Raw genomic sequence first — 16,778 nt, 5'->3', positions numbered from 1 at the left:
CCCAGCAGAACTTAAAGTTAGAACCAAATCGTACTCGGTGACGTTGATTTGCGATGAAGTCTAGGAAATAATAGATTCCTGCAAGTGTGAAGACTGTCCAGCATCTCAAGGTCAGTTGCCATTTTGTAAATGCAATAAATTTCACAAATAAATAAGGTAGGTTTTCATACGGGATTTTTTTTGTAATTTTATTTTTTATTCATATAGAAAACCAACAGTTCCACAAATTAAACTAGGTAACATAAGTACAGAAATATAAACAATAACGTTCAAAAAATAAACTATTTTAGTATTGTAGTACCTGTCAAGCTTTATAAGTGCTAATTTCAGTACCTACTGTTAGTAAATGTTTATAGTCTACAGTCTACAGTCTACACCATAAAATATAGTATTTTGTACTGAACAAGACCTACGGAAAAAAGAATAGTGGTTTGTTTTTTTTAACATCTCGTTTCATAACGTTCAAATGCGTTAAACCATTTTTTCTGCATTTTTTCATTAGGTACTAGGAATGGCGAAAAAAGCTTTATTTTGCGTCTTCACCGTAGTGTTTGTGCACATCGGAATTAAACAGTACTTGTATCTTATAACTAAAGACATTTTATGCGCGTTAATTAGTTAAAACAACCAATTACAACAAAAACAACACGTAGGCTATACAAATTCGTATGAATTTGTTTGAACGGTCAGTCAAATTCGTAACGCGTGACGTCACAAGCCCATACGGCATCCGAATGTTTGTTTTGGCGCCAATTCAAAGTATACGTTTTTAAACCGCTCTGAAAAATTAACGCGTGGACATAAAAAAATAAAAACTGTACAGTTACCATCGTAATTTTTTTTTCTATTTTTTTGCAAAATAAAAAAAAAATGTGAAAATACCCTATTAGAAAGAGAGAAAAGTGCGATTTTTGTGAAGCATTATTTTAAATATAAATTTTTGAACAGTTTATAATGGCCTAAAATGGTTAAATATTGTATTGCTATTTTACATACCAATTTCGATTAGTATATTTTGAGTACAGTGTCAGCTCTAGGGCCGCGGTTCGCTCGCGGGCTGTAGTTTACCAAGCCCTGTTCTAGACTAACCGTGGGATGTATCCAAGCACTCTCACTAATAGAACCGAAGTTGAATGTCACTGCCAAGTAGTGATTGTTCTCCAGAGTTCACCCGAAACAAAATGAGAAAAAAAATATGCTAAAAAAAAACATTTACTTTGCATCTAACAGATATACGCTTGCTATCATTGACATATTAATACATAGACGTGCCCTGAGCCCTCAAAACTGATGACACATAACTCATGCCCAAACGCTTAGTCTTGCCCAACGCGTATTTAGTAATTCTTCGATCTCCAGCTAGGCGTGACGTTTAGAATCGAAACAAAAATGCCAACGTATGTCATAAAAACTTGTAAAAACCTTTCGGATAAACATTGTAAAAAGGATGTGTAACTTTTCATTGGTAAATATTTGTTCATGAGAGTATTTGTTCAAAGCTTAAAACAATTAATATTCAAAAATTATTTTTTGTGAACGTCAAACAACGCCTTGCGACGCAGTTGCGAAGCTCTTCTTAGTTTTTTTTTCATAATATATATTTTGACCCCCGCCTTACGTGTCATGTACAAGGCTAAGGTACTCGGAAAAATCGTTTTTGTTTACCTTGAAAATGGGATGTTCGATCACTGATTTTGGTTTATTACCTTTATGATTCCAATCACCATTGTTGCCAAGTCCAAGAACAATGGCGCGTGATGACTACTTCTAACGGCAATGTGAATATCTGTTAAGAATATTCCATCTTCGTAGTTACAGTGATGCACTGATAGGAATACATTTTAAAAATATAATAAAAATGAGTTAATATTATCTTTTCGTTCCTAAAAATCCAGGGAAAGAATCTGATTGCGATCCACCAAAAACGAATGTTGATTGTTGACGGTAAAATATAAACTTTTTAATGTACTAAAAATGAGTATCCTCTAAGTTTAGGTACAATGCAGCCCTGGTATAATTATAAACAATACTTAGTAACTGTGGGTGCCACTACTTTTTTTAATATTTTACTCTATAGGGCATGTCTATGTATTATATGTCGATGCCTGCTATTGAACATTTCTTCCCACGGATTTCCTCGTTGTATATTTAAAATCAGCCAGTTTTTAATAAGGAATTGACGCTTTCGCTTTTCTTTCCTGGGGTGCTAATCAAAACGCAAAAGCGTGCGTAGAAAACGCATTTTTAACGTGTGGTAATTTGAACCGCTCTCGCGGCCGTAGAAAACACTTTATCTCGTGTATTTTGTACGTAAATACACGAGATAAATGATTTTTCTACGGCCGTGATAGCATTTTGAATACCAGCCCTGGGCCCTGATTACAATGGGAAGTTATCTTCAACCAAAGAAAAACCGATATTTTTGTACGAAAATAAGTATATATGCATGAACATTTAAAGTTTCTTCGTCATTAACCTTTAATTTAGCATGTTTAGAAGAAATATTCTGCTTTTGCATATTATGCTTTTTATACAAAAAACTTTATTTTACTTAGTAGATAAAATTGAAGATGTTAACTTCCCATTGTAATCGGGGCCCTAGAAAGAGTAAGTTCTTCTTCATACATCGACAACTGATTGCTTATTAAGGCTATTAAGCCCGTATTATACGGAAATTTTATCTTTAAAATTTATTCATAAATTAGCCACCGATGTAATTGTAGACGAAGAATTAAAACTTGAAAAAAATTGTAGTAAACATGAACACAATACGAGAATATCAGAGAAATATCATATACAATCTTTTAAAACGAGAAAAGGACAATCGAGACTTATAAACCATGGACTGAAATTATACAATAAGCTACCAGACAAAACTAAACAAAAGACTCAGACAACCTTTACAAAAGATGTTAAAAATATTATTATTAACAGTAGAATGTAAATTTTAAAAGTGAAAACATTTTGTTAAATGTATGTAACCCGTAAGGGTTTATCAATAAAATTTAAATAAAAAAAAAATTAAAAAATAATAAATTTATCGATGTTATCGGCACAACTCGATTTGTTCACCCAAAAACATACAAGTATGTTTGAATTTGCATACAAATTAACGATAAAATGTTTTGCACTATGTATTGTGTAATCTGTCTGTGTCCAGCCGGATGAGGAATACACTTATGTGTGCGAAATGGAACCAGAAGTCCGGAAGAGTATTTTCGGCTACTCTTAGGTAAAAATCCTGAGAATGGAAATCGAGTGCGGACAAGTCAGCCTCGTAGTGAGGTGGGCGCATTTACCTACCATATTTAAGGTCCCGGGTTCGATTCCTGATAGGGTCAAGGTATAACATTTGTTTTTAAAGTTGTTTAACGCTGCATTATTTCACCGTCATTTGACTGTTACCTGAAGCATAGTGCTGGTCACCTTACTGGATGTACTGTTCTAGGGGCATGATGATGATTGTGTAATTGTGTAATACAAATTTTTGATAAAATTTACCTGACTCTCTGATTTTTATGTAATAAGATTTTTTAAACTAGTTCCAGTTAGAATTATTTTTTTCGTGTCAAACTTGTCGGAAATTGAACCAGCCAGTGCGGCGCGTCCTCTTATAGTAACAATATCACTGCAACAAAATCACTGTCAAATCATTGGTAACAAAGTTACTGCACAAAATCAAAGAATTAGTTTTTTAAAAATAAAAGATTTAAAAAAAAATTACTTCTTTATTTTATTTTCGTGATTCATGTTACTACTATGGTGAAAGGGTTTTTTTTGTAAATACATCAGATGAAGTATCCACTCATTACTAATCTTAAGGTGTTTCTTGTCGAGGTAATCAATCGACCTCCTGTTTGTACTACGATATGCTTAAGGCTGGGAATAGACGCCAGAATTTGCTTTCGATTGTCTGATTAGACTATCGGATCCGATTATCATGTCCGTTTTTTGGTGGTCTCAGTCGTCGCCGATCTATCTAGCACACGGGTTCCCAACCAGGGGGGCGCGCCTCACTCGGGGGGCGTAGAGTGACGGCTCCAAAAATAAACTGCGCGCTTATTAAAATTTATGTTCTTGTCATTAGAAAAAAATGTCTAGATGCCAACAACCCCGCAGATAACAACATATGTAATGGTACCGAGTAATGATGAACAACCACAATGTGTGATATTATGTTACGAGGTTACAATGCACTGCGGCCTACGTGGCTCATGCGACATCGACAGAGTGATGTTTGTGTAGTCCTGTCATTAAATTTTGTATTGTACACTGAAAAAGTCCTACGAAAAAAAGCATTTTTAACATGCGATGTTTTACTTACTGGTACATGAAACATGTGGTACCGTCTACAAATCCTGGCTGGAACATGTATTGTTATTAAATTAAGTAATTCTGCCCAGTCAACTGCTCCTGTCATAATTTTATGAAGCAGTAGTTGGTCCGCACACACTCCGCGGTAGGTGGAGAAAAGGAAGAAACAGTGTTTCCCAAAAATCTCTAAGTATCTCAAATAAATTGTTGTAATTTGTTTATGAAGCCTTTAATGAAGGGAGGGGATGGGAGATAGTTGGGGGAGGTGCACATGGTAAAAGGTTGGGAACCGCCACTACAATCAGCACAAAATGTAATCTATCTCGCAAGTAAACATGGATACTTGATGACTAAAAATGCCGCTACTGGATTAATTCCTTAAATTGAAGAAGAAAGTGATTTCTATTTAAAACATCTAAAACTACTTCTTTATCTCGAAGGCTTTTCAAGTATTTTTTTTCTTCGTTAAATAAAGTTTGATGTTGATGCCTGGGGGCGACGCCTGCACCTGGGCGATGTTCCCGGTTCGATCCTATGGTCGTATCAGACTATCGGATCCGACTATCGTATGGCAAAACCTAACATCCATCCCGGCCTAAAAGTACAATGTAATTCAATGTATATCAACTCGCGGCATTGTTATGATCATCATTATTCTTCCAAGTGTTAGTGCGTCTTCTGTACCTATCTAATAATATAAAACAACAAATCACGCTTGATATTCATATCACGGGCATATAAAATGCGTTTCACTATTAATAATTAGCAAATGGGTCAAGCGAAATCTTGCTGCAATTTGAATTTCAGTCCTTGATAATATAACAATATGTCACGCCAACATCCTAGGCAGTAGACGACGTTGGGACGTTAAATAAAATATAAATAAAAATAGTACATATTATTGTTTTAACATATTACAACAGAGATGAAGAACATTTAAGAGAAGGTAATATAGAAGTCCAGGCATCTACAGGGCTTATGACCTATCAATGGCTGGTTTAAGTGGCCACTTTACACACTGTGTACCATTCACCATTCTGCCTATATTTGAACATCTATATTCCTTCAATTCTTTAATCTGTTGATGTTTGTGAAGTTAAAGAGCTGAAACCTTTATTTATGCGGGTGAGATTCATCTAATTGAATTATTTCACCTACATACTAGGCAACGCCTGAAAATGTTATTTTTTCAATTTCTATAGTTCTTCATGGACCAGGTAATTTATCAACACTATTTTGATTATTGTTTGCAAATTGTTTATTTAACCGACGTAAACACGTAAATTGATTTGACATTTGAGAAGACGACCGGCACGTAGCACGTGTAATAAAACAATATAACGTATTTGATATATTTGAGAACAGTTTTACCCAATAAGACAAACGATCCAAGAATAAATCAATATTTAACTACAATGTTTTGAGTTTGTTCAAATTTTAGTAGACAAGGAATGGATTCAACCCCCTAGGGAGCTGTTAATATTAACATATTACAACAGAGATGAAGAAGTCCACCTAGTCCAATGAGAAGTTTAAACATTGAAAAATGTTTTCAGGCGTTTCCTAGTATGAAGATGAAATAATTCAATCATATGAATCTCACCCGCAACAATAAAGATTTCAGCTCTTTGACTTAAACGTATACAGATGGAATAATCAAAGAAATATAATATTAAAAGCAGTCAACCGATGGACGAGTTGAGGAAATATGGATGTTCAAATATAGGCAGAATGGTGAATGTTACACAGTGTGTAAAGTTTCCGCTCAAACCAGCCAATGCCAGATCAGCCAAGCCCTGTGGATGCCTTGACTTATTTATTTCCTTCTCTAAAAAGTTCTACATATCTGTTGAAATATGTTAAAATCAATACTTTATTTCCTGGTTTATTTCCAGTCTGGTTCCAGTTAGATAACATAAAATTTTGAGTTATTTTTTTTAATATCGCCATAGTAAATAAAGAATACTCTGACTGTACACTCTATGTACAAAGTAAATCGGTGTACCTACTCTCTTTATGGGTCCAAGGTTTTATAATGTAGTGTAGCCAAAAACAGATCAATTCATTTACTTTTTATTGATATGATCTTCAATTTATATCGTGATACTGTTGATGTGACGTTTGTTAGGTACATTTTGATTTCTTGCGAAATTATTACACTTGTCAAGTATTACACCGAGGCAATCGACAGTGAGGTATAAAATGGATTTTACATTTTTTTGAGTATATGAAAAAAAACAGTATTCAAATTGGGCGTATATATGCAGAAAAGATCCAACTCACTTTGGATCTTTTTTTAATTTATTGTAAAAATTGATAGAGAATATCTCATCTATATTTAAACAAAAAAGATCCATCCGGATAGACAAACACTTACGTAGTAATTCAGTTTTAAAGCACGGTCCATAATGCAATACTAGAATTTTACATTTTGCAAAAAGAGACCAATGATATTTGGTCTTAAAAAATATTTTTGTATAAGCAATAGCACAAATGCAAATATTCCGTCATATGAAGTATCATATTTTATTTTATTTTTGCACCACAACAGGCCAGGAGGCCCAATTACAGTGGTGAATTACATCACAGAACACCCAGGCTTGAGAAAAATCACATTTAATTTTTGTGTTCTCACCGGGAATCGAACTCGGAACCTTCCGTCTGTGAGTCAAGCGTCTTGACCACTACACCACGGAGGCCGCCAAATTAAAAAATATAATTACGATTCTACGGCAGAACAAAGTTTGTCTTCTAACAAACGAGATAATGTATCTGGGGGAAATGTAATTATCTACAAAACTGAGGAATCTGAAATATCAAATTATGAAGCAGTTTCTGATTCTGGATCTAATTCTGGGAGGTCAAACCAAGGTAGAAAAAGACAATATGGAAATGATGATGACATAAGATAATAAATTACAAATATATTGTAATGTCTGCATAGGCAGACAAATAAATTTAAAAAAAACATATATCATGGATAGAATGACGTGTCTATTAGCAAATTATTCATAATAGATCCAATATAATAATAATCATCATGGTTTTTAACAAAAAAAATACGATTTCTATATACATATTTAGGTAATAGATTTCTCTGGATTATGTCTAGTCTGCCTAACTAGGTACAACCTGTTTTAAAGCAGACATTTTTATGAAAAATAAACAATAACATGACTACCTACTAGTTAATTTATTATACAGTTATATAATATTCAACTATACCATTTATTATATAAGAATGTTTTTGAGTAAATTTTCCGATTTTTCTCTGCCTAAAACCCAGTAGCCAAATTTTACAAAATATACTTTGAACTTTTTTTGCATTTAAAAATCTTAAAATCTGTTTAAGCAAAAATGATCCACCTCCATAAATAGGCATATAACTCATAAATTAAATGTTAATTTTGAACAAATGAAACACCATTGGCTAGAGAAATACTATTTTCATAATTAACAATAATTTTTCAAATCAAGTCTGTAATTTTATGTTAGGGTGATCTTATATTTCCTCAAATATCTCCAAACTGTAATTTGACAGTTGGATCTTTTCTGCATATATACGTACAATTTGAAATAATTCGGAAGAATAACACGATGGGTGTTTAAAAACAAGAACAGTGGTAAATGTTATAAAGTGTGCAAAGTTATCAATAAAACAACCAATGACAGGTCATAAGTCATGTCCCTATAAATGCCTAAACTTCCATAATAATAATTATGTTCCTCACTATACCACGATCTGGTTTTCAGGTGGTATTTATCATTTCTATTTCACTAACCCTATTCGGGCCAGTCGCAAAAAAGACGATTATTGCGTTTTCGTCAAAATGTAAACTATTACATACTTCTTTCATGCGAACCATTTTCTCCAGCATTTTTTAAATTAACTATTTACTGTAAAGTTAGCACTAAATAGGCTTAAAAAATGGCCTCAAAATTCCAATATCCATGTAAATCATACGAATGGAATTCTTTTTGAAAAAGGAAAACTTGTCTATGCTTGTTTTTAATAAAATAACGGGCTTTTACGATAAACTATGTTATTTAAAAACAAAACATACAGAAATAGAAAACACGTTTTACAATATACATATATAGGTACATTCTTCAATCATATTATCATGGAGAGGTAAACATTAAATCAAGTCAATAAAGCAGATCCCCGTAATGAATTTATTAGGAAAGGCCATATTGACATCAGAAAACTGGTGCTAAAGTGCGATTTTGACCGCATTAAAAAATCGCATATCTATATATATTTAAAATATTTAATAAAATGCGGATCTATATTTTTACTGTTTACTTTTATGATAATGTTATAGTTCGCAGTTATTAGAAAGTAGCTTTTGAGTTATAAATCTAGATTCGAATTACTACCAGTATTTTTTTAGGTGAGATAAATGATTTTATACAATCCAAATTTTTCGAATTAATTATTTAACACTATAATTTTTACAGTGTGCTTTCAAATAAAATAAACATGATTTGAAATTATGTCGTCAACAGCATACAATTGCAAAAACACTGCCCTTTCACATTGACGAAAACTGGTGAGATTGTTCGCCTGTCGAAACTTTAATTTAAAACACTACAATAATTTCTTAGGTGCTAGTTATGATTTATTTACATTCGTTTCTCGCGATTTCTTCAATTGAGCGAAATTCGTTCGTTATTTTCTCTGGTGAACTTCTACAAAAATTGTTATTCTTTTTTCCCAATGCCAATTGTGTTATAATCGCGCCGTGCGATTTTTCAAAAAAAATGTTTGGAGTTTTATTTAAGTATAACTTAGCCTTGGTAATTTAAATAGGTTGTCATAATGCATTGATTTTTTTAGAAAACAAACGTATTTATTCCTTTGCAATGCGTACAATTTTATTTTTTATTTTTTATTAATAAATTTCATAAAATGTACATGTTTTTGTAAAATTCTAAACATATCTACTTTTACACATCTAGTAAATGTTATCACTGTACCTCTCCAAAGGATAACTCTTGTGCTTGGAGAGTGACTTACACTGTTTTAGTTGTTTATTTATGGGAGTTTATATAATTTTAAATACGAGTACATGAAAAAGAAAAATAAAAACATAGGATATATAAAGAAAAAACATAAAACAATAATACATTCATAGTAATTAAAATTTAATGTTGTTTTTACACGCGTTCAAAAAATTTTAAATTAACTTTAAATTTATTTATTGAGATATTATTTTTCATGGTTTTTAGTTCATTAGGAAGATTATTATAATTTTTTACACCTTTGAAGACAAAGCTATTTTGACCATGTTTGAATATTATGTTGGTATTTAAATGACTTATTCATCTCAAATTCTTTTATTTTTTCTTCTTTATAAATTTGTTAAATATAATTTATTTTATAAAGAGTGTCTACTGTATGAACCATTAATATTTTATATAGACTTTCCGTATTGAATGTTGAGGGTGTTTCTTTAAAATTACTTTATATGTTATTTAAAATGACTTCAAGCATTATCCGAATTTATTATCATAACTGTTTTTTTTCGTTGAGTAAGAAGGTACTAGGTACGTACCATGTACCTGGCCCCTAACTGTACCGCTTTACAAATGTTGTCATTTGTAAATCTACAGTTTTATCTGTGACAAACCGCCATGGCGCGCCTATTTGAATTTGAAATTCGAGCAAGGAATGCATGTTTTAGGTCATAATAACATGTCTACGTAATCGGTACCAACTATAATAGCATATGTGCGCAAAGATACCGCGTATATTATGTACAAAATCAAATGATGTCTTCAGAATTTCAAAGCCTACTTTTACAATTGCTCATAGTATACCTTTTACAGTTACCTTTGTGGTATTATACACACTTATCTCTATACCGTCCCTGTATAATATATGTTACCGCTATGCTAGAAAATCTACTAGAATAGGGAAGCAATAGGCTAGACATTTCGACGGTCCCCACCGAAACTGCATTTTGCGAGGTTTACAGGATTGAAATACAATAGACACGAGTTTGGCAATTCTATAGTATCTGATTCTTTAAAAAAAACTCGCAAAATGCAGTATAGATAGTACACGACCGTCGATTTATTAACCAATTATCAGTCAACTTATTGTGTTTGTGAGATTTAAAGTTAGTTTTAACTTCCGAAGTTGCTGGCAATAATTCATGTTGATTTTGCGCAAAAAATATTTGTACAAATGGCTTCCAATGGCGGCCATTTTTTTTCCGCATGAGGCCAATAATAATGCCGCCATAAGCTAAAAGGCAGCTTTTTGACAATAATCTCCAAATGAGTTCAATATGAGGTAATTGATAGATTGATTCTTTGCACATATTTATATACTATTAAGCGTGTTGTCCAGATGTTTATTAAAATTTGTGTTAATGTAATAATTTGTATTTTTAGTATTCTTTAATAATATGTACGCTTCCACTTTCCATTATGTTGTATCCCAACACAACACAGGGCTCTTATCCTCCTAGAGTTAAGGATACGTTATTATTTTTAAGTAATATGTATATTTGTATCAATAAATAAATAAATAAATGTTCTACAAGAAATTTCGATTCATTCGATACATACCAATGAGCCGTAAAAAAATATTTCAGTACGAAAAGCGATCTAATGTTTTTACAGTATTTTTGTTTTTTAAGCTACTACTACTACTACTACTACTACCATCACGCCATTTCCCCGTAGGGGTAGGCAGAGATAATGAACCACCACACACGTCTATCCTGGCATACATTTCCACATTCATACATCTTGTCATACATGCCCTTCGGTTCTGCCTGCTTTTGACATGACCAGACTTAAGATTTTGGTTTATCTGATCATGCCACGTCTTCCTTGGTCGTCGTCGTCTCACGTTACCGTTCATTTTTGCCATATACTTGTTTTACCATTCTTTCTGTCGTCCATTCGTTCTACATGACCAAACCATCTGAGACCCTTTCTTAATCTTATCAATTATACCTGACCAGATTTACACTCTTGCCTGATTTCATCATGTTTTTTAAGCTATAACACAATTTCTAGATATTCATACGCAATAGCTCGGTGTAGTTATGTCACACACGGGTTTTATACTTTGGAAACAATTGACATACTGCGATGAATTATTTATGATAAATTACAGTTTTTTTTTCAAATTTGCATAAAGTTGATAATTCCTAAAAAAGACATATCTAAAAATATGACTTCGGCTAATAATTGTCCGTTTGCTTATGACGGTAGAATAGATAGGTATATGTTTAAAGTTAGTAGGTACTACATGCTAAAATCATATGCTAAGGTGCCTACTTTTACTCGCTTATAATACTATATACTTATGAAGAATACAAAAGTATGCCTTATTATAGGGACCTAAGTATAACGCAGGAACTTATAACAAAGTCGGTTTGATTAGCTTAAGCACGCACAATATGATATGAAAATGTTTATTTATTTATTTTTACATAAACGGCATAAATTGCCTTTAACATATATTGAACTTAAATATGAGAAATAAAAATACATAACAAAAAATGATAAAATTGCATAACTGTAATAATAGTAGTATACACATAAGCAACCAAAAATATTAACGAAATAAATACATCAATTTGAAAAAGCAAAAAAAAAAACATTTTTAAATATAAAGAAAAGTTTAAAATTATAATGCGAGAGAAAAAAAGAAATCAGACTCGTTTTAAAACTATCAAGTACAGAACCAAATATATCCGCCTAGTTGGTCCTAGAACTTGCAGAACAAAAAGGAGATCTGTGGCGGGTATGTCGACCAGGTACATGGAAACACACTAACTCCAGCAAATCTGGACAGTCAATTAATGAATTGATCACTTTATAAAGTAATATTAGGTCAGTTAGGATTCTTCTATCGGAAAGTTTTAAAAGATTTGCTGAAGATAACAATTGATTACAATTAAATAAAGCAGCAGGAATATGTTATTTAAATTTATATATTTTAGACATTTTTATTCTGGACGCGCTCGAGTGAATCAGAATGTACACTATAATGGGGCGACCAGACTGGAGAAATATAATCTAAACGACTTCTAACCAGGGAGCAATAAAGTGACTTGATTAGTGTGATTTTTTTTAATTTGTTAGTAACCCTACAAATAAATCCCAACATACTTAGCGCCTCATGTGAAATCTTGTCAATATGTTTGATAAATGTAAGTTTATCATCAAAAATTACGCCAAGACCCCTAATGAAATCAACTCTTTCAATTGTTGCGTGGTTCAACAAATAGTTAAAAATTAAAGATTTCTTACTTTTAAAAACGGAAATAACCTGGCATTTTATATTGAGAAACAGATTATTGTTATTGCACCACTCTTGAATTCTGTTGAGATTCATCTGCAGGGTATTGCAATCATCAGTATTATTAACAACTCTATAATGTTTGAGGTCATCAGCAAAAAGTAAATATTTTAAAAACTTAAACAATATCATGTATATGGATTAAAAATAAAATAGGTCCTAAGTGCGATCCTTGGGGTACGCCGATTGTTGCTAAAAAACTAAAGGAGATATGGGAATTTATTTTAACATTATTTAAGAGTTCATCACGTATTCCCAGTCGACCAAGTTTCTGCAACAAGTTAGAGTGGCAAACCTTGTCAAAGGCTTTTCTTAAGTCGGTGTATATGGCGTCGACCCAGCTATTTGTATAAAATTAACAGTTCAATCATCAGTAATATTGCTTTTGTTAAAATGATACGAAATGATGTTTCCCTTAAAAATACAGCTAAATTGACTAGTAAACTAAAACTACATTTTTGTTCAACTAGGTTAATAAAACTTTTTGAGAATAATATTATTTACACCTTTTGGATACGCCAGAAGTTCAGAAGAAAACGTGAAAAGATTTAGCCTGTTATTTTTAAAAAAAAATTATTAGATGTGTTTCACTCGGGTTTCTTTACAACTAAGATGAAAATTATAAAGATTCCTTTTTTTCAGAGAGAAACGTTCTTTGAAAATGATTAAATAATAGAATCGGATTTATTCGTCACAATTTTGTGAATATTAATTTTATTCGTATAATTGTTTCTATTCCTTCGTGGCTTCATGTAAGTGTTGAAATGTAAAAAAATGTTTGCTGAATATTATTATTTTATGGTATAAGAATATTAATTTTGAATGACTTCTTTTAAAATGAAAACAATGAAGTATTTATCATTACTAGGCAAATATTATAACAATAATATAACAATATAACAAGTCTTGTAAGTTTCCTGTCATTTGTCATTTTATAGATGAATACTCATTATCATAATATTGATGTCATGTGAAAACCGTTTTCTGACAGTTACAAAGGCGACTTGAAGGTCACTGTTTTTAACACAACACTTTTAAATAAGTAAATTTGGTATTTGGTACATACACACATGTTTTTTTTAACATTATTTGGTCTTGCATAATAAACTAGGTACATTATTTTTTGTATTGATTACTGTTCATAAATTCAATTTTATAAAAAAATTATTGCTTAAGAAATATTTTATTTATTTATTTATTAATGAAATCATACAGTCTTTATATAAAACAAGGTACAAAAGAACAATTAAAAAAGAAGACTAATTACAGATTTCACACTAATTTATTATGAATGCAGGAGGAGAGGGGAAAAATAATTGAATTCTAAAAAAGTAAAAATAAAATATTACATAAAAAGTACATAAAAAGGAGAAGACATTGTATAGCTACTATACTTTCCTCACACTCTCTCTCTGCTTCCATGAACATTTAAATTTATTTGTAAAAAATCACAACCAACAATAAATTATTAGATGCAGGTAGTAGATGTAAGTAAGTATAAATTATTTTCGAGTATATTGAATAATTTGAACGGTAGGTATGTCCTAAATGTAAAAAAATATTATGCAAGGGTTGGTCGATAGTTTAATATATTGTTTGTGCAGTATAATTTTCCAGCCCCTCAATAATAGAAAACGGATAAAAAAAATTAACGTGAATTTACAGACAAAAAATAATACTTTAAATTTTTCTGGGTAGTTTGTTTCAAAATTCACTATAAATTATAGAAAAAAACCAAAAATGTGTGTCAAAACACTTCACAAACTGAAATGTGTGTTTTGTTGAAAATCTTTTAGGTATGGAAGGGTTTCAATATAAATGACTCATTTACAAAATTGATTAAGGTAAATACATATATTTTTTCAATTATACAGAAAGGTGATAAATAAATCAATCACCCTAACTATTGGATTTCTGTATGTTAAGATTCTTATTAAGTTTGGGTCAGCTAATTCAACTACCTAGTTTATTTTACCTGAACAAACTAAACTGCTTCTGGGAAGTTCACGAACAATTTAAATTAATGACATAATAACGAGCATTGTATTTTGATGTTTAGACAACATGTTTGTATTCAAGAGTATTAGTAGTCGTGAGTCACCGGCAACTACTGCACTATATAGGTATGCTGTTGTATAAAGTTAATGTATGACTATAGAAACATAACACCATTGTCACGTTATGCGATAACCACCTTCTTCTAGTTCAATGTCAAATTCCAGCGAAGGCAACGGAGCAGATAAAATTACCTGAAAATATTATGAGGTACTAAGGCGATAATATTTACTGGACCTGATCATTCCGCCACTTGTCACAAGCGTGACAAAATAAATCCAAACAAATACAATTATTTATTGCTTTGTTTATCTATACATAGGTTCTCAACCTTATTTTGCCCACCGCCCACTTTGAGATTATTTTTTTTCTAGAGCCCCTAGAAAAGTAAAAGAAGAAGTTTCTAGAGAAATAAAATTCATGATTTATCTTTGGCCGCGCAAGCTCTTGTAATCCAGTAGTAATAATTTCGGCCGATAGAGGCGCACTGGCTCGCTGTATGGAATGAAGTTTTAAACTAAATATGATGTAAATTTACTAACGCAAGAAATGCAAACGTTGCCTTATGACGTATTTTTTCCTAATAATAATGGAACATAAAAGATTACTTTTGATGTCAAAAACATATGGTAAGCTGCAAATAATCGGTAATTAGGAGAATTCGCCCCTGGTGTGCCATCTCAACGCCCTCTAATTTTCTCTGGGTCTTCTACTGCCCACCTGAAAGTCTTAAACGCCCACAAGGGGGCGTTATCGCTATAATAGAACCTATGATTTATAATAATCAACCTACCACGACAATCTAAAGGTACCTACAAGTTACAAATCCTTTGTAATATTGTAAAATAAACACTTTGACAAAAATATTAGAAGTACGGATGAACCAACCTGCCTTTGGTGCTGCCGATGGTGAACATAATTCCTTCCGATATTAACATTATTCCATGTTAGCGAGGCTGCATTTTTGAGGCAGATTTTTTTTATTTTGGAAAAGGTGCTGTCTCGCCGATATTATTTATCAACGCCCAAGGGCTTTTACATAAACGTAGGTTGTAAACAATTTTCAAATATAAAAATATAATTTAAAATAATAAAAAAAACAAACAAAAATACTAGCTACTCAATTATTACCTACGTAAAAAAATTAAGAATTATTGGTTCTTAAAATTTGTTAAAGTTGCAAAAAATATTTCTATTTTTAGTCATTTGTATGTTTATTCCCGAGACCATAAAATATGAGTGAGTTCTCGAGAACAGGGCATTAATGTGCGAATTTGACTACGAGGTAATATGATGCCTCATTAAGCACATTGAAATAGATGCATTTCACCAAATCAAGTACGTCGCAAAGATTATTTACAACTTTATGAAAAAAAAAATTAAATGTCTGTTAGAGAAGAGATTATGGTTTATATTTTCTTGCAGTAAATACAGTTTACAATTGATGAACCGGAGGACTTATGTTGAATTTTTTTCAATTTTGTTGCACTGGGTAGCATAACCAATGAGAATATTTTTTTTTGATTGGTAATATTGATTTTAAATCTTTCGCTGACCCCAATACAAATCCAAGCATTTGCATACCCTTCTTAGATATACTATATGATATATGTGACTACTAAAAGAGACTGCTTCATCAAATATGAAACCTAGATCTTTGATTTCCTTCGCAGAAGCAAGGGTAATAACTGTCGAATAAATAAGGAAAAGTATGAGTCTTTTTTGAAAGATGAAATCTAATTAGGTAACACTAACATTTAAGAAAATTTTATTTTCTTAACATCAAAGAGAGAGACAATCAATATATTTTTTTGTAAAACAAGGCTAGCTGTTACATCACAGATCATTTTCAATATTTATTGTAATCGACAAAGATTTATGGCAGAATACTGATTGAGAGAGTAAGAAAAGTGACTAAAGATAGAGTTTGGGATATACAAAGTGGATTTATGAATGGAAGAGGATGTATGGATCAAATATTTGCTCTGCGAAATATGACAGAAAAGTTCCTGGCTAAACATCAGAAACTTTTCTGCGCATTTGTCGATCTGCAAATTGCATTTGATAGAGTTGACTGAGAGAA

This window comes from Micrasema longulum, unplaced genomic scaffold (assembly GCF_059751315.1).
Source record: "Micrasema longulum isolate JH-2025_06_02 unplaced genomic scaffold, ASM5975131v1 h1tg001320l, whole genome shotgun sequence".
Classification (NCBI taxonomy): domain Eukaryota; kingdom Metazoa; phylum Arthropoda; class Insecta; order Trichoptera; family Brachycentridae; genus Micrasema; species Micrasema longulum.
This window is presented reverse-complemented; position numbering follows the sequence as displayed.